The sequence below is a fragment of the Otolemur garnettii genome, unplaced genomic scaffold (genome assembly GCF_000181295.1).
Source record: "Otolemur garnettii isolate 467f Iridium unplaced genomic scaffold, OtoGar3 scaffold00059, whole genome shotgun sequence".
Taxonomy (NCBI): domain Eukaryota; kingdom Metazoa; phylum Chordata; class Mammalia; order Primates; family Galagidae; genus Otolemur; species Otolemur garnettii.
The window spans coordinates 5,498,401-5,504,418 of NW_003852454.1; the positions used below are offsets into that span (position 1 = coordinate 5,498,401).

At 36.8% G+C, this 6,018-nt stretch overlaps 1 protein-coding gene and 2 pseudogenes across 5 annotated transcripts in view; 2 read left to right on the top strand and 1 right to left on the bottom strand.

Annotated features, from left to right (window-relative positions):
- The window catches only part of PTPN4 (protein tyrosine phosphatase, non-receptor type 4), a 251,583-nt gene that overhangs the window by 139,115 nt on the left and 106,450 nt on the right, over window positions 1–6,018 (top strand). The gene's annotated exons all lie outside the window — the stretch shown is intronic.
- LOC100947890 lies at window positions 584–1,058 on the top strand (annotated as a pseudogene). Its single transcript, XR_001161406.1, has one exon. The product of XR_001161406.1 is annotated as a 40S ribosomal protein S15a pseudogene (transcript).
- Window positions 1,183–1,769, bottom strand: LOC100948207 (annotated as a pseudogene).

Consider the following 6,018-nt stretch of genomic DNA (forward strand, 5'->3'; position numbering starts at 1 on the left):
CTTGAGCCCAGGAATTGCAGGTTGCTTTGAGCAGTGAAGCCATAGCTCTCTACCCAGGGGCTCAGCTTGAGGCTCTGTCTCAAAAAAAAAAAAAAAGAAAAAAAGAAATTTTGTAAACACAATTTTGCATTTATATGACTATACATACAGATTCTGACGTGGCTGCCTTTAAATTATCCATTTAAATTGTCGAGTTAAGAATCAACTATTTAATTTGAAACATGGCTTCAGGAAAATTTTCATTTCTTAATTGCTCAGAATGATGGTATTGCAGACACCTGGGCTTGTCTGTGATTTTTGTTTTAGTGATTGTTTAAAAACAAAGAAAATCATTTACATATGCCTGTTACATATACACATACAGAAGCAAATTAAAAAAAAAAAACAACAGAATGGTCCTTAGGCAAAGAGTTAAACACAAGTTCTTACTGAATAATGGCTATGGACATTTCCCTCAGCATTTAGAAAAGCTGTTTTCTAATGCAGAGGAACTAATATACCATGGTATCAAATGGTTTTTTTTCTGATAAAGGAAGCAACTTGAGAAAGCTTTTATTTGTTCAAAGTAACCAGTGCTGCTTTTTCCCCCATCTTTCTGTGCCACCACAATGGTGCGCATAAATGTCCTGGCTGATGCTCTTAAGAGCATCAACAATGCTGAAAAGAGAGGCAAACGCCAGGTTCTTATAAGGCCTTGCTCCAAAGTCATTGTCCGGTTTCTAACTGTGATGATGAAGCATGGTTACATTGGCGAATTTGAAATCATCGATGATCACAGAGCTGGGAAAATTGTTGTGAATCTCACAGGCAGGTTAAACAAGTGCAGAGTGATCAGCCCAAGGTTTGATGTGCAACTCAAAGATTTAGAAAAATGGCAGAATAATCTGCTCCCATCCCGCCAGTTTGGTTTCATTGTACTGACAACTTCAGCTGGCATCATGGACCACGAAGAAGCAAGAAGAAAACACACAGGAGGGAAAATCCTGGGATTCTTTTTCTAGGGATGTAATCCATACTGAAAAATAAAATGCCTCAGTGGACAAAAAAAAAAAAAAAAAGTAACCAGTGCTATTGATGCAGCCCCCCTTCCAACTCCCTCAGTACTTCTTTCAAAATGAACGTATCAAACTTGATTTAATAGAATGTAGTTATTTTTTCACATTCATCAATCAAAAACCAAGACCCAGATTTTATGTATATATAAATATATAAAGTAATGCAAATAGTTATTAAGCTTCATCTTCTGGACAAGAATGCCAAGTTAGTCTATCTTCATAAAAAGCAGTAACAATCTGAGGACACTTCATATTTGCCTCTTTTGCCAGCACCAAATCTGCCTCATCTGAATCTTTCCATTTCATAAGAAACATTAATTCTCTACTGTTGTCTGTGGCACCAATTATTCTTTCAGGGTCAAGACCCCTGGCAAAGCCTCTTGGTTTGTCAGCAGCATCTCCTTTCTTCTTTGATTTGCTATTATCTGATTCACTCTCAGATAAAGAGTTTCTTTTTGTACCATCTTTTTCTTTACCAGCTTTTTGAGAATTAAGAAATGCTTCAATTAACTTGGGACAATCTAAATTTTCTTCAAGTTTCCAAGTATTATCAGCATCTATAAATCCCTTCCACTTCAGGAAATACTCCACCTTCCCATTTACTATTCGATCTAGAACTTTCTCTACCACAAATTCTTCAGGCTCTGCCTCTTCAACCTTTTTACTCTTTCCATTCTGCTTCTTTCCCATTTTTTGCAATGTAGTTTTATTGGAGGCCAGTTTTTACTGGAGACCTGAAGATCTATTATTCACCAGCTCTGAGCTACTCCTGGTGGCAAGTCTTCAGATGCCAAATTTTCAATACAATGGCACAGGAATACAGGAAACAGGGAAACATGGGCCACTCAAAGGAATAAAAACAAATCTACAGGCCCCTGTAGAAACACATATGCATTAGATCTGTTAGACAAAGATCTGTTGTACTCACAGCTATGTGGGGGACTATGTCAGGAGGATCACTTGACCCAGGGGGTTCAGGTCCAACCTGGATAACATAGGAAGACCCTGTCTCTTAAAATATATATATATATATATATATATATAATCTGTGTTAAAGGATACACAATATGTAATGATATAATTTTTGAGTTGGAAGAGCAGAGCTACATAGGTACAGATTTTATGTGCAAGTTCTCCAGATATGGTGGTTCACCCCTGTAATCCTGGCACTCTGGGAGACTGAGTTTGGTGGATTGCTTGAGCTTAGGAGTTCAAGACCGACCTGCCTAAGAAAGAGGGAGATCCTGTCTCTACGAAAAATAGAAAATCTAGCCAAGCATAATAGTGGACACTTACAGTCCCAGCTACTGGGAAGGCTGAGGAAAGAGGATCCCTTGAGCCCAAGAGTTTGAGATTGTTATGAGCTATGGTGACATCATGGCATGCTACCCAGGGCGACAGAGTGAGACTCTGTCTCAAAAAAAAAAAATTTTTTTTAAATGCCATAATTTTAGTATGCCATATATATACCCTCCATGGCAATAACAAAATAGCTATAGAACATACATAAAAGGAAATAAGAGCAATCAAACTGTGTCACTACAAAAAACATCAACTGAACACAAATGAAGGTAGTAATAGAGGAAATTAGGTGGCTCACACCTATAATCCTAGCACTCTGGGAGGCCGAGATGAGCAGATTGCTTGAGTTAAGGAGTTCCAAACCTGCCTGACTCTGAGAGTCAGACTCTGTCTCTACTAAAAATGGAAAAATTAGCCAGGCATTGTGATGGGTTTCTATAGTCCCAGCTACTCAGGAAGCTGAGGCAGGAGGATAGCTTGAGCTCCAGAGTTTGATGTTGCTATGAGCTACATTGATGCTGCGGCACTCAATCCCAGGGCAACAGAGTGAGACTCTGTCTTAAAAAAAAAAAAGAAAGAAAGAAAGAAACAAGAAATGAGAGACAAAAATGCTCATAACACATGGAAAACAATAAAATTCAAAACAATGTCTGTCTTCTAAATACAAATAGATTAAATTTCTCAATCGAAGGACCTAGATAAGAATAAAAGGTTTAAAAAAAAGAAAGAAAGAATAAAGAAAAAACACAAGATCTAACTAAATGCTGTCAACCACGGACTCATTTTAGATCTAAGGACACACATAAGTTGACACATTTTTCTCGAGTAGGCAAGCTCCTACAAGCCCTGTGTGGCAATAGCGTCCTTTCACCAGTAAGCAGAAGAAAGACTGTCTTTGCCCTCCAGATTCAAGAAGCTATCCTTCTTTTGGTAACAGTCTGCATTTCTTGTTTTATTTATATTATGTTGCATATCTATAATTATTTTACAATTACTTCAAATACTAGCTTACAGAACTATCTTGAAATCCTATATTTATGTTCTTTAAAAATATTTAAGCATCCTGTTTAAAAAAACAGATACACACGTTTCTGTAAAAATACAGCAAACTGTACATTTCTAAACATGTATCGAAGATTTATTTACTATGTACTAAATATTTTAATTTTATTATGAAAGTTAGGACCAAGGTTACTATGAGTTGGATACTATAATTCTCATTTTATACATGAGAAGATCAAGATGCTGAGAAATGAAATAGTTTACCCATGATCTCAAAACTACTAAATGATAAAATAGATCTAGGGGTGTACCAAATTCAGTAATGAACAGAGAGGGAACCTGATGAGACTGACCCAGGGAATAGTTAGGAGAAGATGTACTGCTGTAGAAGCAGCCAGTTGAGTAAACCCAGTTCCTGCTCATGGGCCATGTGATAAGCAATTAGCAATGTCTCCCACTAAGTGGGAATACTTGTATTTGAAGAGATAATCCAATGCCTTCAGTTGGCTGGTGATAGCCAGTAGGATGGGGGAGAACCCCTTTGCCCAAGAGAATAGCTGTTACAACCTCCTAGCATCTTAGTCTGTTACCAACCAACTATTGGAATCAACCTCTATAAGGCTGTTTTCCACAAATAGTCAAACATAAAATATTAACAGAATCTTACGGGCAACTTCATAAAAAATAAGCATTCAATAAAATAGACACCAACATTTGAGGAAGATTAACACTATGAAAGAGAGGCACGTAAATGAGCAAAACAAAGATTTTTATATAGGAGAGCAGTTTGTGAAGATAGCAGAAATAAAGGCTGGGTGTGGTGGCTTATGCCTGTAGTCCTAGCACTCTAGGAGGCTGAGGCATAGGATCCCTTGAGCACAGGAGTCTGTGACCAGCCTGAGCAAGAGCAAAAGCAAGACCCTGTCTCTACTAAAAATAGAAAAGTTAGCTGGGTGTTATGGCTGGTGCATGTAGTCCCAGCTACTTGGGAGGCTGAAGCGGAAGGAGGATCGTTTACCAGCAGTTCTCAACCTGTGGGTCACGACCCCTTTGGGGGTTGAACAACACTTTCACAGGGGTCACCTAAGACCATCCTGCATATCAGGTATTTATATTATGATTCATAACAGTAGCAAAATTACAGTTACGAAGTAGCAACAAAAATAATTTTATGGTTGGAGTTCACCACAACATGAAGAACTGTATTAAAGGGTCGTGGCATTAGGAAGGCTGAGAATCACTGGTTTAAACCCAGGAGTTTGAGGTTGCTGTGATCTAGGCTGATGCCATGGCACTCTAGCCTGAGACAACAAAGTGAGACTGTCTCAAAAGCTTAAAAAGATGGCTAAAATAGTGCCAATCTTGGGGATAATAAGATAAAGTGAATTTTTTCATGAAAATTGCAAAAATAGTGCTTGGAACATAATAAGTGCTCAATAAATATGAATACTAACAAACAAAAGAAAAACTTAATTTACCTTGGCACAATTAGGATATTTCATTCATGCAAAGGAAACAATGAGAAATTTCAGAAATTAAAAATTTAAGCGTCTGAATGAAAGTCTTAATGCATTCATTAATAGATACAGCAAATAAAAATAATACAAACATAGAATATTTTAATAAAACTATCAAGTTTAATCAGACAATTGTATAATTACATTTTAGTTTTCAGTACTGAATGAACGTTGCTAGAAAGTGAAGATATGTTAAATTGTAGAAATTTCATTACTACATTTTGGAAGATAAAAAAATTAACTTATTAAAATGAAAAAGTGTGTAGAACAAAAAAGATTTTCTTCCAAGAAAAAATAATGAAAAATTGGCTTGTGTTTGAGAAGGTTAGAAACAGAATTCCATGTCTAAATAGAAATTCCTTCACAAATTGATAGAGTTGATGATGAAATACCAGTCCTTATTAACTACCAGTGTTAACTAGATAATTGTAGTTTCTAATAAAATTATGGCATTTAAAATTCATATACAAAGTATCCATAAAGTTCATGTGTAACTTTAAAAATAGACAACTATGGACATCCTGTATATTATATTTCTTTTCTTTCTTTTTTTTTTTTTTTTGACACAGAGTCTCAAGCTGCCACCCTGAGTAGAGTAGCATCACAGCTCGCAGCAACCTCAAACTCTTGGGCTTAAGCAATTCTGTTTCCTCAGCCTCCCAAGTAGATGGGACCACAGGCGCCTGCCACAAAACCCGGCTATGTTTCTGTTGTTGGAGTTGTCATTGTTGTTTAACTGGCCTGGGCCAGGCTTCAGTGTATGTGGCTGATGGCATAACCACTGTGCTACAGGCGCTGAGCCTATATTTCTGATAGTTAAGAAACTTTTCTCAGGCTCGGCACCCATAGCTCAGCCATTATAATACTTATTTTCAAAATATAACAAAACAGTTACTGTAGGCAATTCTACCCAACTTAAGTTCTCAAGGGACTTGAAAATATGTCTATGCACAAACATTTATAATTTCAGAAGCTATGTGTGAGAGGATCTGTTTTTCCTCACATGTGTATATGTCATCAGAACCTTCAGTCTTCACCAGTATTTCTGTTGAAAAGTAACCTAATGTAGATTACATTTGTATTTCTCCAATTCTGATCATCCTTTCCTTTCCTTTCCTTTCCTTTTTCCTTTCCTTTCCTTT